General features: G+C 62.9%; 1 protein-coding gene across 1 annotated transcript in view; it reads right to left on the bottom strand.

Annotated features, from left to right (window-relative positions):
* LOC147737242 (uncharacterized) overlaps nucleotides 1–26,920 on the bottom strand; it is an 80,615-nt gene extending 53,695 nt beyond the window's left edge. The window contains exon 1 of the mRNA XM_086921276.1: nucleotides 26,680–26,920. The gene's annotated coding sequence lies outside the window, so the exon portion shown is untranslated. The remainder of the gene's footprint in view (nucleotides 1–26,679) is intronic.
* Between the last annotated feature and the right edge of the window lie 229 nt (nucleotides 26,921–27,149).

Here is a 27,149-nt window from a genome sequence, read left to right as displayed (position 1 = left end):
CCAGGGGCCCCAAATAGAAGAACCCAGCTCAGCCCGAGGGGCCCCCGGATAGAAGACCCCAGTTCAGCCCGAGAGGCCCCAGGATAGAAGATCCCAGCTCTGCACCAGGGACCCAGATATAAGAGCCCAGCTCAGCCCCAGGGGCCCGCGGATAAAAGAGCCCTGCTCAGCCCCAGGGGCCCCAGATAGAAAAGCCCTGCTCAGCCGCTAAGGCCCCCGGATAGAAGGGCCCAGTTCAGCTCCAGGGCCCCCAGATAGAACAGACTAGCTCAGCCAAAGGGGCCCCCGATAGAAGAGCACAGCTCAGCCCCAGGGGCCCCCGGATAGAAGAGCCTAGCCCTCCCCAGGGGCCCCCGGATAGAATGGAGAAGCTCAGGCCCAGGGGCCCCTGGATAGAATGGAGAAGCTCAGGCCCAGGGGCCCCTGGATAGAAGAGCGCAGCTCAGCCCCAGAGGCCCCCAGATAGAAGAGCCCAGCTCAGCACCAGGGCCCCCAGATAGAAGAGCCCAGCTCAGCCCCAGGCCCCCCCGATAGAAGAGCCCAGCTCGGCCCCACGTGCCCCCGGATAGAAGAGTATAGCACAGCCCCAGGGGTCTCAGATAGAAGAGCCCAGCCCCCCAGAGGCCCCCGGATAGAAGAGCCCAGCTCAGCCCCAAAGGCCCCGGATAGAAGAGTATAGCTTAGCCCTAGGGGCCCCGGATAGAAGAGCCCAGGGGCCCTGGATAGTAGAGCCCAGCTCAGCTCCGGATAGAAGAGCCCAGCCCTCCCCAGGAGCCACCGGATAGAATAGACCAGCTCAGTCCCAGGGGCCCCGGATAGAAGAGCACAGCTCAGCCCCAGGAGCCCCCAGATAGAAGAGCCCAGCTCAGCCCCAGGGGCCCGCTGATAGAAGAGTCCAGCTCAGCCCCAGAGCCCCCCGAATAGAAGAGCCCAGCTCAGCCCCAGGGGCCCCCTGATAGAAGTGCCCAGATCAGCACCAGAGCCCCCCGGATAGAAGAGCCCAGCTCAGCACCAGGGGCCCCGGATAGAAGAGCACAGCTCAGCCCCAGGAGCCCCCAGATAGAAGAGCCCAGCTCAGCCCTAGGGACCCCAGGATTGAAGAGCCCAGCTCAGCCCCAAGGGCCCCCGGATAGAAGAGTATAGCTTATCCACAGGGGTCCCGGATAGAAGAGCCCAGCCCCCCAGAGGCCCCCGCATAGAAGAGCCCATCTCAGCCCCTAGGGCCCCGGATAGAAGAGCCCAGCTCAGCCCCAAGGGCTCACGATAGAAGAGCCCAGCTCAGCCCCAGGGGCCCCCAGATAGAAGCGCCCAGCCCCCCAGAGGCCCCCGGATAGAAGAGCCCAGCTCAGCCCGAGGGGCCCCGGATAAAAGAGTATAGCTCAGCCCCAGGGGCCCCAGATAGAAGAGCCCAGGGCCCCTGGATAGAAGAGCCCAGCTCAGCTCCGGATAGAAGAGCCCAACCCTCCCCAGGAGCCACTGGATAGAATAGACCAGTTCAGTCCGAGGGGCCCAGATAGAAGAGCCCAGCTCAGCCCCAGGGGCCCCCAGATAGAAGAGCCCAGCTCAGCCCCAGGGGCCCCCGGATAGAAGACCCCAGCTCAGCCCCAGAGGCCCTCCAGATAGAAGAGCCCAGCTCAGCCCCAGGGGCCCCCGGATAGAAGAGCCCAGCTCAGCCCCAAGGGCCCCCAGATGGAAGATCCCAGCTCAGCACCAGGGCACCCAGATAGAAGAGCCCAGCTCAGCCCCAGGGGCCCGCGGATAAAAGAGCCCCACTCAGTCCCAGGGGCCCCAGATAGAAAAGCCCTGCTCAGCCCCAGGGGCCCCCGGATAGAAGAGCCCAGCTTGGCCCCACGTGTCCCCGGATAGAAGAGTATAGCACAGCCCCAGGGGCCCCAGATAGAAGCGCCTAGCCCCCCAGAGGCCCCCGGATAGAAGAGCCCAGCTCAGCCCCAGGGGCCCCGGATAAAAGAGTATAGCTCAACCCCAGGGGCCCCAGATAGAAGAGCCCAGGGTCCCTGGATAGAAGAGCCCAGCTCAGCTCCGGATAGAAGAGCCCAACCCTCCCCAGGAGCCACTAGATAGAATAGACCAGTTCAGTCCGAGGGGCCCAGATAGAAGAGCCCAGCTCAGCCCCAGGGGCCCCCAGATAGAAGAGCCCAGCTCAGCCCCAGGGGCTCCCGGATAGAAGACCCCAGCTCAGCCCCAGAGGCCCTCCAGATAGAAGAGCCCAGCTCAGCCCCAGGGGCCCCGGATAGAAGAGCCCAGCTCAGCCCCAAGGGCCCCCAGATAGAAGAGTATAGCTCATCCCCAGGGGTCCCGGATAGAAGAGCCCAGCCCCACCATAGGCCCCCGGATAGAAGAGCCCATCTCAGCCCCTAGGGCCCCCGGATAGAAGAGCCCAGCTCAGAATCAAGCCCCCCAGATAGAAGAGCCCAGCTCAGCCCCAGGGGCCCCCAGATAGAAGAGCCCAGCTCAGTCCCAGGGGCCGCCGGATAGAAGAGCCCATCTCATCCCCAAGGGCCCCCGGATAGAAGAGCCCATCTCAGCCCCAGGGGCCCCAGATAGAAGAACCCAGGTCAGCCCGAGGGGCCCCCGGATAGAAAACCCCAGTTCAGCCCGAGAGGCCCCAGGATAGAAGATCCCAGCTCTGCACCAGGGCCCCAGATATAAGAGCCCCGCTCAGCCCCAGGGGCCCCAGATAGAAAAGCCCTGCTCAGCCGCTAAGGCCCCCGGATAGAAGGGCCCAGTTCAGCTCCAGGGCCCCCAGAAAGAATAGACTAGCTCAGCCAAAGGGGCCCCCGATAGAAGAGCACAGCTCAGCCCCAGGGTCCCCCGGATAGAAGAGCCCAGCCCTCCCCAGGGGCCCCCGGATAGAATAGAGAAGCTCAGGCCCAGGGGCCCCTGGATAGAAGAGCGCAGCTCAGCCCCAGAGGCCCCCAGATAGAAGAGCCCAGCTCAGCACCAGGGCCCCCAGATAGAAGAGCCCAGCTCAGCCCCAGGGCCCCCCCGATAGAAGAGCCCAGCTCGGCCCCACGTGCCCCCGGATAGAAGAGTATAGCACAGCCCCAGAGGTCCCAGATAGAAGAGCCCAGCCCCCCAGTGGCCCCCGGAGGGAAGAGCCCAGCTCAGCCCCAAAGGCCCCGGATAGAAGAGTATAGCTTAGCTCTAGGGGCTCCAGATAGAAGAGCCCAGGGGCCCTGGATAGTAGAGCCCAGCTCGGCTCCGGATAGAAGAGCCCAGCCCTCCCCAGGAGCCACCGGATAGAATAGACCAGCTCAGTCCCAGGGGCCCCGGATAGAAGAGCACAGCTCAGCCCCAGGAGCCCCCAGATAGAAGAGCCCAGCTCAGCCCCAGGGGCCCCCTGATAGAAGAGCCCAGATCAGCCCCAGAGACCCCCGGATAGAAGAGCCCAGCTCAGCACCAGGGGCCCCGGATAGAAGAGCACAGCTCAGCCCCAGGAGCCCCCAGATAGAAGAGCCCAGCTCAGCCCTAGGGACCCCAGGATTGAAGAGCCCAGCTCAGCCCCAAGGGCCCCCGGATAGAAGAGTATAGCTCATCCACAGGGGTCCCGGATAGAAGAGCCCAGCCCCCCAGAGGCCCCCGGATAGAAGAGCCCATCTCAGCCCCTAGGGCCCCGGATAGAAGAGCCCAGCTCAGCCCCAAGGGCTCACGATAGAAGAGCCCAGCTCAGCCCCAGGGGCCCCCAGATAGAAGCGCCCAGCCCCCCAGAGGCCCCCGGATAGAAGAGCCCAGCTCAGCCCGAGGGGCCCCGGATAAAAGAGTATAGCTCAGCCCCAGGGGCCCCAGATAGAAGAGCCCAGGGCCCCTGGATAGAAGAGCCCAGCTCAGCTCCGGATAGAAGAGCCCAACCCTCCCCAGGAGCCACTGGATAGAATAGACCAGTTCAGTCCGAGGGGCCCAGATAGAAGAGCCCATCTCAGCCCCAGGGGCCCCCAGATAGAAGAGCCCAGCTCAGCCCCAGGGGCCCCCGGATAGAAGACCCCAGCTCAGCCCCAGAGGCCCTCCAGATAGAAGAGCCCAGCTCAGCCCCAGGGGCCCCCAGATAGAAGAGCCCAGCTCAGCCCCAGGGGCCCCCGGATAGAAGAGCCCAGCTCAGCCCCAAGGGCCCCCGGATGGAAGAGCCCAGCTCAGCCCCAGAGGCCCCCAGATAGAAGATCCCAGCTCAGCACCAGGGCACCCAGATAGAAGAGCCCAGCTCAGCCCCAGGGGCCCGCGGATAAAAGAGCCCCGCTCAGCCCCAGGGGCCCCAGATAGAAAAGCCCTGCTCAGCCCCAGGGGCCCCCGGATAGAAGAGCCCAGCTTGGCCCCACGTGTCCCCGGATAGAAGAGTATAGCACAGCCCCAGGGGCCCCAGATAGAAGCGCCCAGCCCCCCAGAGGCCCCCGGATAGAAGAGCCCAGCTCAGCCCCAGGGGCCCTGGATAAAAGAGTATAGCTCAACCCCAGGGGCCCCAGATAGAAGAGCCCAGCTCAGCCCCAGGGGCCCCCGGATAGAAGACCCCAGCTCAGCCCCAGAGGCCCTCCAGATAGAAGAGCCCAGCTCAGCCCCAGGGGCCCCGGATAGAAGAGCCCAGCTCAGCCCCAAGGGCCCCCAGATAGAAGAGTATAGCTCATCCCCAGGGGTCCCGGATAGAAGAGCCCAGCCCCACCAGAGGCCCCCGGATAGAAGAGCCCATCTCAGCCCCTAGGGCCCCCGGATAGAAGAGCCCAGCTCAGCCCCAGGGGCCCACGATAGAAGAGCCCAGCTCAACCCCAAGGGCCCCCGGATAGAAGAGCCCAGCTCAGCCCCAAGGGCCCCCGGATAGAAGAGCCCAGCTCAGCCCCAGGGGCCCACGATAGAAGAGCCCAGCTCAACCCCAAGGGCCCCCGGATAGAAGAGCCCAGCTCAGCCCCAAGGGCCCCCACATAGAAGAGCCCAGCTCAGCCCCAGGGGTCCCCGGATAGAAGAGCCAAGGGCCCAGCTCAGCCCCAGGGGCCCCCGGATAGAAGAGCCCAGCTCAGCCTCGGAGGCCCCCAGATAGAAGATCCAACTCAGCACCAGGGCCCCAGATAGAAGAGCCCAGCTCAGCCCCAGGGGCCCGCGGATAAAAGAGCCCCGCTCAGCCCCAGAGGCCCCAGATAGAAAAGCCTTGCTCAGCCCCTGAGGCCCCCGGATAGAAGGGCCCAGCTCAGCTCCAGGGCCCCAGATAGAATAGACTAGCTCAGCCCAAGGGGCCCCGGATAGAAAAGCCCAGCTCAGCCCCAGAGGCTCTCCAGATAGAAGAGCCCAGCTCAGCCCCAGGGGCCCCCAGATAGAAGAGCCCAGCTCAGCCCCTGGGGCCCCCGGATAGAAGACCCCAGCTCAGCCCCAGAGGCCCTCCAGATAGAAGAGCCCAGCCCTCCCCAGGGGCCCCTGGATAGAATAGACAAGTTCAGCCCGAGGGGCCCCAGGATAGAAGAGTGCAGCTGAGCCCCAGAGGCCCCCAGATAGAAGAGCCCAGCTCAGCCCCAGGGGCCCCCCGATAGAAGAGCCCAGCTCGGCCCCAAGTGCCCCCGGATAGAAGAGTATAGCACAGCCCCAGATAGAAGAGCCCAACCCCCCCCCAGAGGCCCCCAGATAGAAGAGCCCAGCTCAGCCCCTAGGGCCCCGGGATAGTAGAGCCCAGCTCAGCCCCAGGATAGAAGAGCCCAGGAGCCCTGGATAGAAGAGCCCAGCTCAGCTCCGGATAGAAGAGCCCTCCCCAGGAGCCACCGGATAGAATAGACCAGCTCAGTCCCAGGGGCCCCGGATAGAAGAGGATAGCTCAGCCCCAGGGCTTCCAGATAGAAGAGCCCAGCTCAGCCCCAAGGGCCCCCGGATAGAAGAGCCCAGCTCAGCCCCAGAGGCCCCCGGATAGAAGAGCCCAGCTCAGCACCAGGGCCCCCAGATAGAAGAGCCCAGCTCAGCCCCAGGCGCCCCCGGATAGAAGAGCCCAGCTCAGCCCCAGGGGCCCCCGGATAGAAGAGCCCAGCTCATCCCCAGGGGCCCCCGGATAGAAGGGGCCAGCTCAGCCCCAGGGGCCCCCGGATAGAAGGGGCCAGCTCAGCAACAGGGCCTCCAGATAGAAGAGCACAGCTCAGCCCCAGGGGCCCCCGGATAGAAGAGCCCAGCTCAGCCCCAAGGGCCCCCGGATAGAAGAGTATAGCTCATCCCCAGGGGCCCCCAGATAGAAGACCCCAGCTCAGCGACTGGACCCCCTGATAGAAGAGCCCATCTCAGCCCCTAGGGCCCCCGGATAGAAGAGCCCAGCTCAGAATCAAGCCCCCCAGATAGAAGAGCCCAGCTCAGCCCCAGGGGCCCCCAGATAGAAGAGCCCAGCTCAGTCCCAGGGGCCACCGGATAGAAGAGCCCATCTCATCCCCAAGGGCCCCCGGATAGAAGAGCCCATCTCAGCCCCAGGGGCCCCAGATAGAAGAACCCAGGTCAGCCCGAGGGGCCCCCGGATAGAAAACCCCAGTTCAGCCCGAGAGGCCCCAGGATAGAAGATCCCAGCTCTGCACCAGGGCCCCAGATATAAGAGCCCCGCTCAGCCCCAGGGGCCCCAGATAGAAAAGCCCTGCTCAGCCGCTAAGGCCCCCGGATAGAAGGGCCCAGTTCAGCTCCAGGGCCCCCAGAAAGAATAGACTAGCTCAGCCAAAGGGGCCCCCGATAGAAGAGCACAGCTCAGCCCCAGGGTCCCCCGGATAGAAGAGCCCAGCCCTCCCCAGGGGCCCCCGGATAGAATAGAGAAGCTCAGGCCCAGGGGCCCCTGGATAGAAGAGCGCAGCTCAGCCCCAGAGGCCCCCAGATAGAAGAGCCCAGCTCAGCACCAGGGCCCCCAGATAGAAGAGCCCAGCTCAGCCCCAGGGCCCCCCCGATAGAAGAGCCCAGCTCGGCCCCACGTGCCCCCGGATAGAAGAGTATAGCACAGCCCCAGAGGTCCCAGATAGAAGAGCCCAGCCCCCCAGAGGCCCCCGGATGGAAGAGCCCAGCTCAGCCCCAAAGGCCCCGGATAGAAGAGTATAGCTTAGCCCTAGGGGCCCCAGATAGAAGAGGCCAGGGGCCCTGGATAGTAGAGCCCAGCTCGGCTCCGGATAGAAGAGCCCAGCCCTCCCCAGGAGCCACCGGATAGAATAGACCAGCTCAGTCCCAGGGGCCCCGGATAGAAGAGCACAGCTCAGCCCCAGGAGCCCCCAGATAGAAGAGCCCAGCTCAGCCCCAGGGGCCCCCTGATAGAAGAGCCCAGATCAGCCCCAGAGACCCCCGGATAGAAGAGCCCAGCTCAGCACCAGGGGCCCCGGATAGAAGAGCACAGCTCAGCCCCAGGAGCCCCCAGATAGAAGAGCCCAGCTCAGCCCTAGGGACCCCAGGATTGAAGAGCCCAGCTCAGCCCCAAGGGCCCCCGGATAGAAGAGTATAGCTCATCCACAGGGGTCCCGGATAGAAGAGCCCAGCCCCCCAGAGGCCCCCGGATAGAAGAGCCCATCTCAGCCCCTAGGGCCCCGGATAGAAGAGCCCAGCTCAGCCCCAAGGGCTCACGATAGAAGAGCCGAGCTCAGCCCCAGGGGCCCCCAGATAGAAGCGCCCAGCCCCCCAGAGGCCCCCGGATAGAAGAGCCCAGCTCAGCCCGAGGGGCCCCGGATAAAAGAGTATAGCTCAGCCCCAGGGGCCCCAGATAGAAGAGCCCAGGGCCCCTGGATAGAAGAACCCAGCTCAGCTCCGGATAGAAGAGCCCAACCCTCCCCAGGAGCCACTGGATAGAATAGACCAGTTCAGTCCGAGGGGCCCAGATAGAAGAGCCCAGCTCAGCCCCAGGGGCCCCCGGATAGAAGAGCCCAGCTCAGCCCCAGGGGCCCCCGGATAGAAGAGCCCAGCTCAGCCCCAGGGGCCCTCCAGATAGAAGAGCCCAGCTCAGCCCCAGGGGCCCCCAGATAGAAGAGCCCAGCTCAGCCCCAGGGGCCCCCGGATAGAAGAGCCCAGCTCAGCCCCAAGGGCCCCCGGATGGAAGAGCCCAGCTCAGCCCCAGAGGCCCCCAGATAGAAGATCCCAGCTCAGCACCAGGGCACCCAGATAGAAGAGCCCAGCTCAGCCCCAGGGGCCCGCGGATAAAAGAGCCCCGCTCAGCCCCAGGGGCCCCAGATAGAAAAGCCCTGCTCAGCCCCAGGGGCCCCCGGATAGAAGAGCCCAGCTTGGCCCCACGTGTCCCCGGATAGAAGAGTATAGCACAGCCCCAGGGGCCCCAGATAGAAGCGCCCAGCCCCCCAGAGGCCCCCGGATAGAAGAGCCCAGCTCAGCCCCAGGGGCCCTGGATAAAAGAGTATAGCTCAACCCCAGGGGCCCCAGATAGAAGAGCCCAGCTCAGCCCCAGGGGCCCCCGGATAGAAGACCCCAGCTCAGCCCCAGAGGCCCTCCAGATAGAAGAGTATAGCTCATCCCCAGGGGTCCCGGATAGAAGAGCCCAGCCCCACCAGAGGCCCCCGGATAGAAGAGCCCATCTCAGCCCCTAGGGCCCCCGGATAGAAGAGCCCAGCTCAGCCCCAGGGGCCCACGATAGAAGAGCCCAGCTCAACCCCAAGGGCCCCCGGATAGAAGAGCCCAGCTCAGCCCCAAGGGCCCCCACATAGAAGAGCCCAGCTCAGCCCCAGGGGTCCCCGGATAGAAGAGCCAAGGGCCCAGCTCAGCCCCAGGGGCCCCCGGATAGAAGAGCCCAGCTCAGCCTCGGAGGCCCCCAGATAGAAGATCCAACTCAGCACCAGGGCCCCAGATAGAAGAGCCCAGCTCAGCCCCAGGGGCCCGCGGATTAAAGAGCCCCGCTCAGCCCCAGAGGCCCCAGATAGAAAAGCCTTGCTCAGCCCCTGAGGCCCCCGGATAGAAGGGCCCAGCTCAGCTCCAGGGCCCCAGATAGAATAGACTAGCTCAGCCCAAGGGGCCCCGGATAGAAAAGCCCAGCTCAGCCCCAGAGGCTCTCCAGATAGAAGAGCCCAGCTCAGCCCCAGGGGCCCCCGGATAGAAGAGCCCAGCTCAGCCCCTGGGGCCCCCGGATAGAAGACCCCAGCTCAGCCCCAGAGGCCCTCCAGATAGAAGAGCCCAGCCCTCCCCAGGGGCCCCTGGATAGAATAGACAAGTTCAGCCCGAGGGGCCCCAGGATAGAAGAGTGCAGCTGAGCCCCAGAGGCCCCCAGATAGAAGAGCCCAGCTCAGCCCAAGGGGCCCCCCGATAGAAGAGCCCAGCTCGGCCCCAAGTGCCCCCGGATAGAAGAGTATAGCACAGCCCCAGATAGAAGAGCCCAACCCCCCCCCCAGAGGCCCCCAGATAGAAGAGCCCAGCTCAGCCCCTAGGGCCCCGGGATAGTAGAGCCCAGCTCAGCCCCAGGGCCCCAGGATAGAAGAGCCCAGGAGCCCTCGATAGAAGAGCCCAGCTCAGCTCCGGATAGAAGAGCCCTCCCCAGGAGCCACCGGATAGAATAGACCAGCTCAGTCCCAGGGGCCCCGGATAGAAGAGGATAGCTCAGCCCCAGGGCTTCCAGATAGAAGAGCCCAGCTCAGCCCCAAGGGCCCCCGGATAGAAGAGCCCAGCTCAGCCCCAGAGGCCCCCGGATAGAAGAGCCCAGCTCAGCACCAGGGCCCCCAGATAGAAGAGCCCAGCTCAGCCCCAGGCGCCCCCGGATAGAAGAGCCCAGCTCAGCCCCAGGGGCCCCCGGATAGAAGAGCCCAGCTCAGCCCCAGGGGCCCCCGGATAGAAGGGGCCAGCTCAGCCCCAGGGGCCCCCGGATAGAAGGGGCCAGCTCAGCAACAGGGCCCCCAGATAGAAGAGCCCAGCTCAGCCCCAGGGGCCCCCGGATAGAAGAGCCCAGCTCAGCCCCAAGGGCCCCCGGATAGAAGAGTATAGCTCATCCCCAGGGGCCCCCAGATAGAAGACCCCAGCTCAGCGACTGGACCCCCTGATAGAAGAGCCCAGCTTAGCCCCAGGGGCCCCCGGATAGAAGAGCCCAACTCAGCCCCAGGGGCACCGGATAGAAGAGCCCAGCTCAGCCCATGTGGCCCCCTAACAGAAGGGCCCAGCTGAGCCCCAGAGGCCCCCAGATAGAAGAGCCCAGCTCAGCCCCCAGGGGCCCCCGGATAGAAGGGCCCAGCTCAGCTCCAGGGCCCCTAGATAGAATAGACTAGCTCAGCCCAAGGGGCCCCGCATAGAAGAGCCCAGCCCTCCCCAGGGCCCCTGGATAGAATAGACAAGCTCAGCACCAGGGCCCCCAGATGGAAGAGCCCAGCTCAGTCCCAGGGGCCCCTGGATAGAAGATCCCAGCTCAGCCCAGGACACCCGGATTGAAAAGCCCAGCTCAGCCCCAGGGGCCCCGGATAAAAGAGCCCCGCTCAGCCCCAGAAGCCCCAGATTGAAAAACCCAGCTTAGCCCCCGGATAGAAGGGCCCAGCTCAGAATCAGGCCCCCCAGATAGAAGATCCCAGCTTAGCCCAGGACACCCGGATTGAAAAGCCCAGCTCAGCCCCAGGGACCCCGGATAAAAGAGCCCCGCTCAGCCCCAGGGGCCCTAGATTGAAAATCCCAGCTTAGCCACAGGGGCCCCAGATTGAAAAACCCAGCTCAGCCCCAGGGGCCCCCAGATTGAAAAACCCAGCTCAGCCCCAGGGGCCCCCAGATAGAAGAGCCCAGCTCAGCCCCAGGGGCCCCAGATTGAAAAACCCAGCTCAGCCACAGGGGCCCCAGATTGAAAAACCCAGCTCAGCCCCAGGGGCCCCCAGATAGAAGAGCCCAGCTCAGCCCCAGGGCCCCCGGATAGAAAAGCCCAGCTCAGCCCCAGGGGCCCCAGATAGAAGAGCCCAGCTCAGGCCCAGGGGCCCGTGGTTAAAGAGCCCCGCTCAGGCCCAGGGGCCCCAGATAGAAAAGCCCTGCTCAGCGCCTGAGGCCCCCGGATAGAAGTGCCAAGCTCAGCTCCAGGGCCCCCAGATAGAATAGACTAGCTCAGCCCAAGGGGCCCCGGATAGAAGAGCACAGCTCAGCCCCAGGGGCCCCCGGATAGAAGAGCCCAGCCCTACCCAGGGGCCCCCGGATCGAATAGACAAGCTCAGCCCCAGGGGCCCCCGGATAGAAGAGCGCAGCTCAGTCCCAGCGGCCCCCGGATAGAAGAGTCCAGCTCGGCCCCACGTGCCCCCGGATAGAAGAGTATAGCACAGACCCAGGCGCCCCTGATAGAAGAGCCCAGCCCCCCAGAGGCCCCCGGATAGAAGAGCCCAGCTCAGCCCCAGGGGCCCCGGATAGAAGAGCCCAGGGGTCCTGGATAGAAGAGCCCAGCTCCGCTTCGGATAGAAGAGCCCAGCCCTCCCAGGAGCCATCGGGTAGAATAGACCAGCTCAGTCCCAGGGGCCCCCAGATAGAAGAGCCAAGCTCAGCCCCAGGGTCCCCAGATAGAAGAGCCCAGCTCAGCCCCAGAGGCCCCCGGATAGAAGAGCCCAGCTCAGCACCAGGCGCCCCCGGATAGAGGAGTATAGCTCATCCCCAGTGGTCCCGGATAGAAGAGCCTAGCCCCCCCCAGAGGTTCCCAGATAGAAGAGCTCATCTCAGCCCCTAGGGGCCCCGGATAGAAAAGACCTGCTCAGCCCCTGAGGCCCCCAGATAGAAGAGCCCAGCTCAGCCCCAGGGGCCCCAGATAGAAGATCCCAACCCCACCAGAGGCCCCCGGATAGAAGAGCCAAGCTCAGCCCCTAGGGCCCCGGGATAGAAGAGCCCAGCTCTGCCCCAGGGGCCCCCGGATAGAAGATCCCAGCTCAGCCCAGGACACCCGGATTGAAAAGCCCAGATCAGCCTCAGGGGCCCCGGATAAAAGAGCCCCGCTCAGCCCCAGATTGAAAAACCCAGCTCAGCCACAGGGGCCCCAGATTGAAAAACCCAGCTCAGCCCCAGGGGCCCCCAGATAGAACAGCCCAGCTCAGCCCCAGGGGCCACCGGATAGAAGAGCCCATCTCAGCCCCAGGGGCCACCGGATAGAAGAGCCCATCTCAGCCCCAAGGGCCCCCGGATAGAAAAGCCCAGCTCAGCCCAGGGGCCCCAGATAGAAAAGCCCTGCTCAGCCCCAGGGGCCCCCGGATAGAAGAGCCCAGCTCGGCCCCACGTGTCCCCGGATAGAAGAGTATAGCACAGCCCCAGGGGCCCCAGATAGAAGCGCCCGGCCCCCCAGAGGCCCCCGGATAGAAGAGCCCAGCTCAGCCCCAGGGGCCCCGGATAAAAGAGTATAGCTCAGCCCCAGGGGCCCCAGATAGAAGAGCCCAGGGGCCCTGGATAGAAGAGCCCAGCTCAGCTCCGGATAGAAGAGCCCAACCCTCCCCAGGAGCCACTGGATAGAATAGACCAGTTCAGTCCGAGGGGCCCAGATAGAAGAGCCCAGCTCAGCCCCAGGGGCCCCAGATAGAAAAGCCCTGCTCAGTGCCTGAGGCCCCCGGATAGAAGTGCCCAGCTCAGCTCCAGGGCCCCCAGATAGAATAGACTAGCTCTGCCCAAGGGGCCCCGGATAGAAGAGCCCAGCCCTCCCCAGGGGGCGGATAGAATAGACAAGCTCAGCCCCAGGGACCCCCGGATAGAAGAGCACAGCTAAGCCCCAGCAGCCCCCGGATAGAAGAGTATAGCACAGACCCAGGGGCCCCAGATAGAACAGCTCAGCTCAGCCCCAGGGGTCCTGGATAGAAGAGCCCAGCTCCGCTTCGGATAGAAGAGCCCAGCCCTCCCAGGAGCCATCGGATAGAATAGACCAGCTCAGTCCCAGGGGCCCCCAGATAGAAGAGCCAAGCTCAGCCCCAGGGTCCCCAGATAGAAGAGCCCAGCTCAGCCCCAGAGGCCCCCGGATAGAAGAGCCCAGCTCAGCACCAGGCGCCCCCGGATAGAGGAGTATAGCTCATCCCCAGTGGTCCCGGATAGAAGAGCCTAGCCCCCCCCAGAGGTTCCCAGATAGAAGAGCTCATCTCAGCCCCTAGGGGCCCCGGATAGAAAAGACCTGCTCAGCCCCTGAGGCCCCCAGATAGAAGAGCCCAGCTCAGCCCCAGGGGCCCCAGATAGAAGATCCCAACCCCACCAGAGGCCCCCGGATAGAAGAGCCAAGCTCAGCCCCTAGGGCCCCGGGATAGAAGAGCCCAGCTCTGCCCCAGGGGCCCCCGGATAGAAGATCCCAGCTCAGCCCAGGACACCCGGATTGAAAAGCCCAGATCAGCCCCAGGGGCCCCGGATAAAAGAGCCCCGCTCAGCCCCAGATTGAAAAACCCAGCTCAGCCACAGGGGCCCCAGATTGAAAAACCCAGCTCAGCCCCAGGGGCCCCCAGATAGAACAGCCCAGCTCAGCCCCAGGGGCCACCGGATAGAAGAGCCCATCTCAGCCCCAGGGGCCACCGGATAGAAGAGCCCATCTCAGCCCCAAGGGCCCCCGGATAGAAAAGCCCAGCTCAGCCCAGGGGCCCCAGATAGAAAAGCCCTGCTCAGCCCCAGGGGCCCCCGGATAGAAGAGCCCAGCTCGGCCCCACGTGTCCCCGGATAGAAGAGTATAGCACAGCCCCAGGGGCCCCAGATAGAAGCGCCCGGCCCCCCAGAGGCCCCCGGATAGAAGAGCCCAGCTCAGCCCCAGGGGCCCCGGATAAAAGAGTATAGCTCAGCCCCAGGGGCCCCAGATAGAAGAGCCCAGGGGCCCTGGATAGAAGAGCCCAGCTCAGCTCCGGATAGAAGAGCCCAACTCTCCCCAGGAGCCACTGGATAGAATAGACCAGTTCAGTCCGAGGGGCCCAGATAGAAGAGCCCAGCTCAGCCCCAGGGGCCCCAGATAGAAAAGCCCTGCTCAGTGCCTGAGGCCCCCGGATAGAAGTGCCCAGCTCAGCTCCAGGGCCCCCAGATAGAATAGACTAGCTCTGCCCAAGGGGCCCCGGATAGAAGAGCCCAGCCCTCCCCAGGGGGCGGATAGAATAGACAAGCTCAGCCCCAGGGACCCCCGGATAGAAGAGCACAGCTAAGCCCCAGCAGCCCCCGGATAGAAGAGCCCAGCTCGGCCCCACGTCCCCCCGGATAGAAGAGTATAGCACAAACCAGGGGCCCCAGATAGAACAGCTCAGCTCAGCCCCAGGGGCCCCGGATAGAAGAGCCCGGGGCCCTGGATAGAAGAGCCCAGCTCAGCTCCGGATAGAAGAGCCCAGCCCTCCCCAGGAGCCACCGGATAGAATGTTATGTTATGTTATGTTATGTTATGTTAGTGCTATTTGTATTGCGCACGGCTGCTCCAGCGAAGGAGCGTCCCGGCGCACCGACAAGGTGGCGAACACAACACAACTGGGGAACCGAAATAATTATTAAGAAATTGGGGAGTGAAGGATTTAACAAAGCTCAGAAAATAAATGAGTTTTAGCGGCCTTGCGGAAGGAGAGCAGGTCACCAAAGGTCCGGAGTTTCAAAGGGAGAGCGTTCCAGAGTGCGGCTGCCCGCACCTTAAAAGAGCGACCCCCCACCCGACTGAGTTTGAACCGAGGGCTACCGTTAATTCTTGGTCTAGCGAGCGCAGAGTGCGGCCCGGGATGTAAGGGCGCAAGAGTTGGTGCAGTAAGGGAGGTGATAGGCCCTTCAGAATTTTGAAGGAAAGGCACAAAACTTTAAAGTGGATCCGCTGCCTGACGGGTAACCAATGCAAGGCTCGCAAAGATGGATCGGCCGAGCAAAACCTAGGAAGACCTACGATCGCTCTGGCCGCAGCGTTCTGCACTCTTTGAAGTCGGGTTAACTCAGCCTGGTTTAATCCTATAAAAAGGGAGCTGGCATAGTCCAACCGCGCCAAAACCGTTGCTTGCACCACCAATTGACGAGTTGAGGCATCGAAGTATTTAAGGGCAGGGCGCAGATTGCGCAGGATGCCAAAGCAGCAAGCCGCCGTCCTTTTGGTGTGGCCAACGAAGTTGAGGGAAGGGTCCAGCCAAACACCAAGGTTTTTGATCTCCGCAACTGGAGTGGGGGTCGGCCCCAGCTCAGAGGGCCACCAAGTATCTCCCCATAGGTCCGTCCGCTTCCCAAAGATCATCACCTCCGTTTTTTTGGCGTTTAGTTGGAGACAGTTGGACGTCATCCAACCAGCCACCGCCCTGAGTCCTTCTCTGAATCTTGGGGCATCCACCCCAGAGTCCCCGCTGATCGTGACCGCTAGCTGGGTGTCATCTGCGTACGACACCATGGTCATACCACAGAGCTTCACAACCTCAGCCAGCGGCCTCACGTAGATGTTAAACAACGTGGGGCTCAGTGAGGAACCCTGTGGGACCCCAAGAGACAGAGGATGACATTTGGACTGGTAGGGCGGGGACGCCACACAGAAGGAACGATCCCTGAGAAACGAACGGAACCACTGGTGTGCAGTGCCGATCACCCCTATCAATAGAATAGAGCAGCTCAGCCCCCAGGGGCCCCCAGATAGAAGAGCCCAGCTCAGCCCCAGGGTCCCCAGATAGAAGAGCCCAGCTCAGCCCCAGAGGCCCCCCGATAGAAGAGTATAGCTCATCCCCAGGGGTCCCGGATAGAAGAGCCCAGCCCCCCCAGAGGTTCCCAGATAGAAGAGCCCATCTCAACCCCTAGGGGCCCCGGATAGAAAAGACCTGCTCAGCCCCTGAGGCCCCCGGATAGAAGATCCCAGCTCAGCCCAGGGGCCCCGGATTGAAAAGCCCAGCTCAGCCCCAGGGGCACCGGATAAAAGACCCTCGCTCAGCATCAGGGGCCCCAGATTGAAAACCCCAGCTCAGCCCCTGAGGCCCCCGGATAGAAGGGCTCTGCTTAGAATCAGGCCCCCCAGATAGAAGAGCCCAGCTCAGTCCCAGGGGCCACTGGATAGAAGAGCTCATCTCAGCCCCAAGGGCCCCCGGATAGAAGAGCCCATATCAGCCCCAAGGGCCCCCAGATAGAAGAACCCAGCTCAGCCCCAGGGGCCCCAGATAGAAGAGCCCAGCTCAGCCCGAGGGGCCCCCGGATAGAAGAGCCCAGTTCAGCCCCAGAGGCCCCAGAATTGAAGATCCCAGTTCTGCACCAGGGCCCCCAGATAAAAGAGCCCAGCTCAGCCCCAGGGGCCTGCGGATAAAAGAGCCCCGCTCAGCCCAGGGGCCCCAGATAGAAGAGCACAGCTCAGCCCCAGGGGCCCCCGGATAGAAGAGCCCAGCCCTCCCCAGGGGCCCCCGGATAGAATAGAGCCTAGGCCCAGGGGCCCCTGGATAGAAGAGCGCAGCTCAGCCCCAGAGGTCCCCAGATAGAAGAGCCCAGCTCAGCACCAGGGCCCCCAGATAGAAGAGCCCAGCCCTCCAGAGGCCCCCGGATAGAAGAGCCCAGCTCAGCCCCAGGGGCCCCGGATAGAAGAGAAAGCTTAGCCCCAGGGGCCCCGGATAGAAGAGCCCAGGGGCTCTGGATAGAAAGCCCAGCTCAGTTCCGGATAGAAGAGCCCAGCCCTCCCCAGGAGCCACCGGATAGAATAGACCAGCTCAGTCCCAGGGGCCCCGGATAGAAGAGCACAGCTCAGCCCCAGGAGCCCCCAGATAGAAGAGCCCAGCTCGGCCCCACGTGCCCCCGGATAGAAGAGTATAGCATAGACCCAGGGGCCCCAGATAGAAGAGCCCAGCCCCCCAGAGGCCCCCGGATAGAAGAGCCCAGCTCAGCCCCAGGGGACCCAGATAGAAGAGTATCGCTCAGCCCCAGGGTCCCCGGATAGAAGAGCCCAGGAGCCATCGGATAGAATAGACCAGCTCAGTCCCAGGGGCCCCCAGATAGAAGAGCCCAGCTCACCCCCAGGTCCCCAGATAGAAGAGCCCAGCTCAGCCCCAGAGGCCCCCGGATAGAAGAGCCCAGCTCAGCACCAGGCGCCCCCGGATAGAAGAGTATAGCTCATCCCCAGTGGTCCCGGATAGAAGAGCCTAGCCCCCCCAGAGGTTCCCAGATAGAAGAGCTCATCTCAGCCCCTAGGGGCCCCGGATAGAAAAGACCTGCTCAGCCCCTTAGGCCCCCAGATAGAAGAGCCCAGCTCAGCCCCAGGGGCCCCAGATAGAAGATCCCAACCCCACCAGAGGCCCCCGGATGGAAGAGCCAAGCTCAGCCCCTAGGGCCCCGGGATAGAAGAGCCCAGCTCTGCCCCAGGGGCCCCCAGATAGAAGATCCCAGCTCAGCCCAGGACACCCGGATTGAAAAGCCCAGCTCAGCCCCAGGGGCCCCGGATAAAAGAGCCCTGCTCAGCCCCAGATTGAAAAACCCAGCTCAGCCACAGGGGCCCCAGATTGAAAAACCCAGCTCAGCCCCAGGGGCCCCCAGATAGAACAGCCCAGCTCATCCCCAGGGGCCACCGGATAGAAGAGCCCATCTCAGCCCCAAGGGCCCCCGGATAGAAGAGCCCAGCTCAGCCCAGGGGCCCCAGATAGAAAAGCCCAGCTCACCCCCAAGTCCCCAGATAGAAGAGCCCAGCTCAGCCCCAGAGGCCCCCGGATAGAAGAGCCCAGCTCAGCACCAGGCGCCCCCGGATAGAAGAGTATAGCTCATCCCCAGTGGTCCCGGATAGAAGAGCCTAGCCCCCCCAGAGGTTCCCAGATAGAAGAGCTCATCTCAGCCCCTAGGGGCCCCGGATAGAAAAGACCTGCTCAGCCCCTTAGGCCCCCAGATAGAAGAGCCCAGCTCAGCCCCAGGGGCCCCAGATAGAAGATCCCAACCCCACCAGAGGCCCCCGGATGGAAGAGCCAAGCTCAGCCCCTAGGGCCCCGGGATAGAAGAGCCCAGCTCTGCCCCAGGGGCCCCCAGATAGAAGATCCCAGCTCAGCCCAGGACACCCGGATTGAAAAGCCCAGCTCAGCCCCAGGGGCCCCGGATAAAAGAGCCCTGCTCAGCCCCAGATTGAAAAACCCAGCTCAGCCACAGGGGCCCCAGATTGAAAAACCCAGCTCAGCCCCAGGGGCCCCCAGATAGAACAGCCCAGCTCATCCCCAGGGGCCACCGGATAGAAGAGCCCATCTCAGCCCCAAGGGCCCCCGGATAGAAGAGCCCAGCTCAGCCCAGGGGCCCCAGATAGAAAAGCCCTGCTCAGCCCCAGGGGCGCCCGGATAGAAGAGCCCAGCTCGGCCCCACGTGTCCCCGGATAGAAGAGTATAGCACAGCCCCAGGGGCCCCAGATAGAAGCGCCCAGCCCCCCAGAGGCCCCCGGATAGAAGAGCCCAGCTCAGCCCCAGGGGCCCCGGATAAAAGAGTATAACTCAGCCCCAGGGGCCCCAGATAGAAGAGCCCAGGGGCCCTGGATAGAAGAGCCCAGCTCAGCTCCGGATAGAAGAGCCCAACCCTCCCCAGGAGCCACTGGATAGAATAGACCAGTTCAGTCCGAGGGGCCCAGATAGAAGAGCCCAGCTCAGCCCCAGGGGCCCCAGATAGAAAAGCCCTGCTCAGTGCCTGAGGCCCCCGGATAGAAGTGCCCAGCTCAGCTCCAGGGCCCCCAGATAGAATAGACTAGCTCTGCCCAAGGGGCCCCGGATAGAAGAGCCCAGCCCTCCCCAGGGGGCGGATAGAATAGACAAGCTCAGCCCCAGGGACCCCCGGATAGAAGAGCACAGCTAAGCCCCAGCGGCCCCCGGATAGAAGAGCCCTGCTCGGCCCCACGTGCCCCCGGATAGAAGAGTATTGCACAGACCCAGGGGCCCCAGATAGAAGAGCTCAGCTCAGCCCCAGGGGCCCCGGATAGAAGAGCCCGGGGCCCTGGATAGAAGAGCCCAGCTCAGCTCCGGATAGAAGAGCCCAGCACTCCCCAGGAGCCACCGGATAGAATAGACCAGCTCAGCCCCCAGGGGCCCCCAGATAGAAGAGCCCAGCTCAGCCCCAGGGTCCCCAGATAGAAGAGCCCAGCTCAGCCCCAGAGGCCCCCGGATAGAAGAGTATAGCTCATCCCCAGGGGTCCCGGATAGAAGAGCCCAGCCCCCCCCAGAGGTTCCCAGATAGAAGAGCCCATCTCAGCCCCTAGGGGCCCCAGATAGAAAAGACCTGCTCAGCCCCTGAGGCCCCCGGATGGAAGATCCCAGCTCAGCCCAGGGGCCCCGGATTGAAAAGCCCAGCTCAGCCCCAGGGGCACCGGATAAAAGAGCCCCGCTCAGCCCCAGGGGCCCCAGATAGAAAAGCCCTGCTCAGCCGCTAAGGCCCCCGGATAGAAGGGCCCAGTTCAGCTCCAGGGCCCCCAGATAGAATAGACTAGCTCAGCCAAAGGGGCCCCCGATAGAAGAGCACAGCTCAGCCCCAGGGGCCCCCGGATAGAAGAGCCCAGCCCGCCCCAGGGGCCCCCGGATAGAATAGAGAAGCTCAGGCCCAGGGGCCCCTGGATAGAAGAGCGCAGCTCAGCCCCAGAGGTCCCAGATAGAAGAGCCCAGCCCCCAGAGGCCCCCGGATAGAAGAGCCCAGCTCAGCCCCAAAGGCCCCGGATAGAAGAGTATAGCTTAGCCCTAGGGGCCCCAGATAGAAGAGCCCAGGGGCCCTGGATAGTAGAGCCCAGCTCGGCTCCGGATAGAAGAGCCCAGCCCTCCCCAGGAGCCACCGGATAGAATAGACCAGCTCAGTCCCAGGGGCCCCGGATAGAAGAGCACAGCTCAGCCCCAGGAGCCCCCAGATAGAAGAGCCCAGCTCATTCCCAGGGGGCCGCTGATAGAAGAGTCCAGCTCAGCCCCAGAGCCCCCCGGATAGAAGAGCCCAGCTCAGCCCCTAGGGCCCCGGATAGAAGAGCCCAGCTCAGCCCCAAGGGCTCATGATAGAAGAGCCCAGCTCAGCCCCAGGGGCCCCCAGATAGAAGCGCCCAGCCCCCGAGAGGCCCCCGGATAGAAGAGCCCAGCTCAGCCCGAGGGGCCCCGGATAAAAGAGTATAGCTCAGCCCCAGGGGCCCCAGATAGAAGAGCCCAGGGCCCCTGGATAGAAGAGCCCAGCTCAGCTCCGGATAGAAGAGCCCAACCCTCCCCAGGAGCCACTGGATAGAATAGACCAGTTCAGTCCGAGGGGCCCACATAGAAGAGCCCAGCTCAGCCCCAGGGGCCCCCAAATAGAAGAGCCCAGCTCAGCCCCAGGGGCCCCCGGATAGAAGACCCCAGCTCAGCCCCAGAGGCCCTCCAGATAGAAGAACCCAGCTCAGCCCCAGGGGCCCCCAGATAGAAGAGCCCAGCTCAGCCCCAGGGGCCCCCGGATAGAACCTTCACTGGCTCCCCGTCAACAAAAGAATCACCTTCCGCCTCCTCACCCACGCACACAAAGCCCTACACGACCAAGGCCCGAGCTACCTCAACAGCCGGATCAACTTCTACGCTCCCAAACGCCACCTCCGATCAGCCAACCACGCCCTCGCCGCCGTCCCCCGCATCCGAAGAGCGACTACAAGAGGAAGGTCCTTCTCCTACCTGGCCGCCAAGACCTGGAACTCCCTCCCGACCGACCTGCGCCTGACCCAAGACCACCTCTCCTTCAGGAAGAAGCTGAAGACCTGGCTGTTCGAGCAGTAGCGGCACCCCCCCCCCCAGCGCCTTGAGACCCTATGGGTATGTAGCGCGCTCTATAAGTGTCACTGATTGATTGAGTGATTGATTGATAGAAGAGCCCAGCTCAGCCCCAAGGGCCCCCGGATGGAAGAGCCCAGCTCAGCCCCAGAGGCCCCCAGATAGAAGAGCCCAGCTCAGCACCAGGGCACCCAGATAGAAGAGCCCAGCTCAGCCCCAGGGGCCCGCGGATAAAAGAGCCCCGCTCAGCCCCAGGGGCCCCAGATAGAAAAGCCCTGCTCAGCCCCAGGGGCCCCCGGATAGAAGAGCCCAGCTTGGCCCCACGTGTCCCCGGATAGAAGAGTATAGCACAGCCCCAGGGGCCCCAGATAGAAGCGCCCAGCCCCCCAGAGGCCCCCGGATAGAAGAGCCCAGCTCAGTCCCAGGGGCCCTGGATAAAAGAGTATAGCTCAACCCCAGGGGCCCCAGATAGAAGAGCCCAGCTCAGCCCCAGGGGCCCCCGGATAGAAGACCCCAGCTCAGCCCCAGAGGCCCTCCAGATAGAAGAGCCCAGCTCAGCCCCAGGGGCCCCGGATAGAAGAGCCCAGCTCAGCCCCAAGGGCCCCCAGATAGAAGAGTATAGCTCATCCCCAGGGGTCCGGATAGAAGAGCCCAGCCCCACCAGAGGCCCCCGGATAGAAGAGCCCATCTCAGCCCCTAGGGCCCCCGGATAGAAGAGCCCAGCTCAGCCCCAGGGGCCCACGATAGAAGAGCCCAGCTCAACCCCAAGGGCCCCCGGATAGAAGAGCCCAGCTCAGCCCCAAGGGCCCCCACATAGAAGAGCCCAGCTCAGCCCCAGGGGTCCCCGGATAGAAGAGCCCATCTCAGCCCCAAGGGCCCCCGGATTTTAAGAGCCCAGCTCAGCCCCAGGGGCCCCCGGATAGAAGAGCCCAGCTCAGCCTCGGAGGCCCCCAGATAGAAGATCCAACTCAGCACCAGGGCCCCCAAATAGAAGAGCCCAGCTCAGCCCCAGGGGCCCGCGGATAAAAGAGCCCCGCTCAGCCCCAGAGGCCCCAGATAGAAAAGCCTTGCTCAGCCCCTGAGGCTAAAAGTCAGCCCCTGAGGCCCCCGGATAGAAGGGCCCAGCTCAGCTCCAGGGCCCCAGATAGAATAGACTAGCTCAGCCCAAGGGGCCCCGGATAGAAAAGCCCAGCTCAGCCCCAGAGGCCCTCCAGATAGAAGAGCCCAGCTCAGCCCCAGGGGCCCCCGGATAGAAGAGCCCAGCTCAGCCCCAGGGGCCCCCGGATAGAAGACCCCAGTTCAGCCCCAGAGGCCCTCCAGATAGAAGAGCCCAGCCCTCCCCAGGGGCCCCTGGATAGAATAGACAAGTTCAGCCCGAGGGGCCCCAGGATAGAAGAGTGCAGCTGAGCCCCAGAGGCCCCCAGATAGAAGAGCCCAGCTCAGCCCCAGGGGCCCCCCGATAGAAGAGCCCAGCTCGGCCCCAAGTGCTTCCGGATAGAAGAGTATAGCACAGCCCCAGATAGAAGAGCCCAACCCCCCCCCAGAGGCCCCCAGATAGAAGAGCCCAGCTCAGCCCCTAGGGCCCCGGGATAGTAGAGCCCAGCTCAGCCCCAGGGCCCCAGGATAGAAGAGCCAAGGAGCCCTGGATAGAAGAGCCAAGGAGCCCTGGATAGAAGAGCCCAGCTCAGCTCCGGATAGAAGAGCCCTCCCCAGGAGCCACCGGATAGAATAGACCAGCTCAGTCCCAGGGGCCCCGGATAGAAGAGCCCAGCTCAGCCCCAGGGGCCCCCGGATAGAAGAGCCCAGCTCAGCCCCTGGGGCCCCCGGATAGAAGGGGCCAGCTCAGCCCCAGAGGCCCCCGGATTGAAGAGCCCAGCTCAGCAACAGGGCCCCCAGATAGAAGAGCCCAGCTCAGCCCCAGGGGCCCCCGGATAGAAGAGCCCAGCTCAGCCCCAAGGGCCCCCGGATAGAAGAGTATAGCTCATCCCCAGGGGCCCCCAGATAGAAGACCCCAGCTCAGCGACTGGACCCCCTGATAGAATAGACTAGCTCAGCCCAAGGGGCCCCGCATAGAAGAGCCCAGCCCCCTCCAGGGCCCCTGGATAGAATAGACAAGCTCAGCACCAGGGCCCCCAGATGGAAGAGCCCAGCTCAGTCCCAGTGGCCCCTGGATAGAAGATCCCAGCTCAGCCCAGGACACCCGGATTGAAAAGCCCAGCTCAGCCCCAGGGGCCCCGGATAAAAGAGCCCCGCTCAGCCCCAGAAGCCCCAGATTGAAAAACCCAGCTTAGCCCCCGGATAGAAGGGCCCAGCTCAGAATCAGGCCCCCCAGATAGAAGATCCCAGCTTAGCCCAGGACACCCGGATTGAAAAGCCCAGCTCAGCCCCAGGGACCCCGGATAAAAGAGCCCCGCTCAGCCCCAGGGGCCCTAGATTGAAAATCCCAGCTCAGCCACAGGGGCCCCAGATTGAAAAACCCAGCTCAGCCCCAGGGGCCCCCAGATAGAAGAGCCCAGCTCAGCCCCAGGGGCCCCAGATTGAAAAACCCAGCTCAGCCACAGGGGCCCCAGATTGAAAAACCCAGCTCAGCCCCAGGGGCCCCCAGATAGAAGAGCCCAGCTCAGCCCCAGGGCCCCCGGATAGAAAAGCCCAGCTCAGCCCCAGGGGCCCCAGATAGAAGAGCCCAGCTCAGGCCCAGGGGCCCGTGGTTAAAGAGCCCCGCTCAGGCCCAGGGGCCCCAGATAGAAAAGCCCTGCTCAGTGCCTGAGGCCCCCGGTTAGAAGTGCCCAGCTCAGCTCCAGGGCCCCCAGATAGAATAGACTAGCTCAGCCCAAGGGGCCCCGGATAGAAGAGCACAGCTCAGAGAATTTACCAACCCCTCAGCCAACTCCAACGACATCACCCCCTCTCAAGCCCTCTGCGACTCCCTAGCTTCGTTCTTCCACAACAAAATCGCAGACATCCACAACAGCTTCGACAACCGACCCGGAGACCAACCCACCCAACCTTCTGCAGGACCTTCACCCCCCGTGAACATCCTTAATGACTGGAACCCAATCTCCACTGAGGACACCATTCGCCTGATGAACTCCATCCATTCAGGATCCCCCTCAGACCCTTGCCCTCACCACATCTTCAACAAAGCAGACTCCATCATAGCACTACACCTCCGAGACGTCATCAACTGCTCCCTCAATCCTCAAATCCGGCACCTTCCCAGAAAGCTGGAAACACGCCGAACTCAGCGCCCTTCTGAAAAAACCCACAGCTGACCCCACCGAACTCAAAAACTACCGCCCCATCTCGCTCCTCCCATTCCCGGCCAAAGTCATCGAGAAAGCTGTCAACAACCAGCTCGCCGCCTTCCTCGAAACCAACAAATCCCTCGACTCCTCACAGTAGTAGTGTGGCTCACTGGTTAGAGGCGGCAGACCCGCGAGCAGAGGACGGCCCGGGACCAGGGTTCGATTCCCGGCGCGGCAGGTTTCTGGACCAGGGTCAGTGGACTCGATAATTCTCTCGCCTCGGTGCCCACTCTGATCAGCGTTCACACTCGGCAACTCTGAGCATTAGCTTGCCTCATCTTCACTAACGGCCCCACCAGACCGCCGGGGATGCCTGGTCTCACCCTGGAGATACCCATTAAGGGACCATCTCTCAGGGAAGCCAGGAAGGGTTTCGCAGCGGTCGAAGCGCCTTGGGACCCTACGGGTAAGTAGTGCGCTATATAAATGCCTATACATACATACATACATACAGTCCGGCTTCCGAGCCAAACACAGCACTGAGACCGCACTCATCGCAGCAACAGACGACATTCGAACTCTACTGGACAATGGAGACACAGTCGCCCTCATCCTCCTCGACCTCTCCGCAGCCTTCGACACAGTCTGCCATAGCACCCTTCTACAGCGCCTCAGAAACATCGGAATCCAAGGAATAGCACTGGAATGGATCACCTCGTTCCTCACCGGAAGAACCCAGAGAGTCCGCCTCCCACCATTCCACTCAGAGGCCACTGAAGTCATCTGCGGCGTACCACAAGGGTCCTCACTCAGTCCCACCCTCTTCAACCTATACATGAGCCCCCTCGCGGCCATCGCACGCCAACACAACCTCAACATCATCTCCTACGCTGATGACACTCAACTGATCCTATCACTCACCAAAGACCCTAACACCGCCAAAACCAAGCTACATGAAGGAATGAAAGATGTAGCCGAATGGATGAAGCACAGCCATCTGAAACTTAACTCAGACAAAACAGAAGTCCTTATCTTAGGTACCTCCCCCTCCGCCTGGGATGACTCTTGGTGGCCAGGGGCCCTTGGAAAAGCACCCATCCCGACGGACCACGCTCGGAACCTGGGCGTCATCCTGGACTCCTCACTCTCGATGAACAGACAAGTCAACGCCGTTTCATCATCTTGCTTCAACATTCTTCGCATGCTCAAAAAAACATTTCGCTGGATCCCCACCGAAACCAGAAAAACGGTCACCCACGCACTGGTCACCAGCCGCCTGGACTACAGAAACACCCTATACGCCGGTATCACTGCAAAACTCCAGAAAAAACTCCAACGCATCCAGAACGCATCAGCCAGACTCATACTAGACATCCCACGTAATGACCACATCTCTAATTACCTGAAAAACCTCCACTGGCTCCCCGTCAATAAGAGGATTACTTTCCGCCTCCTAACTCCACGCACACAAAGCACTTTACGAACTTGGACCCGAATGCCTCAACACACGACTCTCCTTCTACACCCCCTCCCGCCAACTACGATCCTCCAACCAAGCGCTTGCTACCGTACCTAGCATCAATAAAACCACCATGGGAGGTAGATCCTTCTCCTACCTCGCAGCTATAACCTGGAACTCACTCCCCACTCACCTTCGTCTCACTCAGAACCACCTAGCATTCAGAAAGCAACTTAAAACTTGGATATTCGACAAGTAACTCCCCACCCTTCTCCAAGCGCCTTGAGACCCTCCGGGTATGTAGCGCGCTATATAAATCTCTGACTTGACTTGAGTCACAAATGGTTGTATGATTGTTCATATCGCACTGCCTAGCGTGGCAGTGAAATTGGAAGTATTGTTTCAAATGCCAATAACAATTTTTAAATATATGAGATAAATACTCGGACACTAGAAAAAAAAAATCAGAAGGATGCAATAGGAACAGAAAAGACAAATTGATATGATAGTCAACAATATTGTTATGTCTTTTAGCAATAAAACCCAATTTTAAAAACCTCCAACCTTCCCATTAAATTTTCACTTTCGGGGAAAAAAAGTGCGTGGCAGTTGAGGGCTAGAGGGAGAAGGAATACAAAGGGGAAAATGGAGGGGATCCGGGCAGTGTTACAGTCTCGGACGACTAAGAGGCGCACACACACCTGGGCACTTTTGAGAGACCTTAAAACACGACAGAGGGAGGGACAGACCCGAGCTGGATCCCTGGAGGAGGTCACTCCTCCTCAGAGAGTCACTGGGAGCCCCGCGACAGAGGAGGGGGTTCAGGGGTGCACCCCCGGGGGTGATGGAGGTAGGGACAGACCCGAGCTGGACCCCTGGAGGAGGTCACTCCTCCTCAGAGAGTCACTGGGAGCCCCGCGACAGAGGAGGGGGTTCAGGGGTGCACCCCCGGGGGTGATGGAGGGAGGGACAGACCCGAGCTGGACCCCTGGAGGAGGTCACTCCTCCTCAGAGAGTCACTGGGAGCCCCGCGACAGAGGAGGGGGTTCAGGGGTGCACCCCCGGGGGTGATGGAGGGAGGGACAGACCCGAGCTGGACCCCTGGAGGAGGTCACTCCTCCTCAGAGAGTCACTGGGAGCCCCGCGACAGAGGAGGGGGTTCAGGGGTGCACCCCCGGGGGTGATGGAGGGAGGGACAGACCCGAGCTGGACCCCTGGAGGAGGTCACTCCTCCTCAGAGAGTCACTGGGAGCCCCGCGACAGAGGAGGGGGTTCAGGGGTGCACCCCCGGGGGTGATGGAGGGAGGGACAGACCCGAGCTGGACCCCTGGAGGAGGTCACTCCTCCTCAGAGAGTCACTGGGAGCCCCGCGACAGAGGAGGGGGGTTCAGGGGTGCACCCCCGGGGGTGATGGAGGGTGACCCCTCCCGGGCCCCTCTGAAAGGGTGGCACGTACCTGCGTCGGCCGCGTGCCTGCAGGGACGTGGCGGAGCGCTGCGTCGGCCTCGCGCGCCTCTGGGATCAGCTGGCGGCGTGGGCCTCGCGCGCCCCTCGTCTCTGGGGTCAGCACCCTGGCCTCGTGGCCTCTCGTCTCTGGGGTCAGTTGTGACGTCGGCCTCGCGCGCCCCTCGTCTCTGGGGTCAGCGGTGGGCAGCTGACCTTCGGCGTTTCCTCGTGCTCCGCTCCTTCCGGGTTCTTCTCTTTCCCCCTTCCAGTGACGTGGGCGTTTTTTCCCCTTTCATAGGTCCCTGGGTCATGACGTGAAATCCAGGCCACGCACCTGTGAGGGTGAGGTCGCGGGTCACGCGCTCCGTGTCAGGGTCAGCTCGCGGGTCACGCGCTCCGTATCAGGGTCAGCCCGCGTGCTCTCCTCACCTTCGGGGGCCGCCGCTTCCCTCCCACCCCCGCCTCCCCCGCGCCCTGTGC

The sequence above is a fragment of the Lissotriton vulgaris genome, chromosome 1_1 (assembly GCF_964263255.1).
Source record: "Lissotriton vulgaris chromosome 1_1, aLisVul1.2, whole genome shotgun sequence".
NCBI lineage: Eukaryota > Metazoa > Chordata > Amphibia > Caudata > Salamandridae > Lissotriton > Lissotriton vulgaris.
Note: the sequence above shows the minus strand (reverse complement) of the source record. Positions and strands in the feature narration are given on the sequence as shown.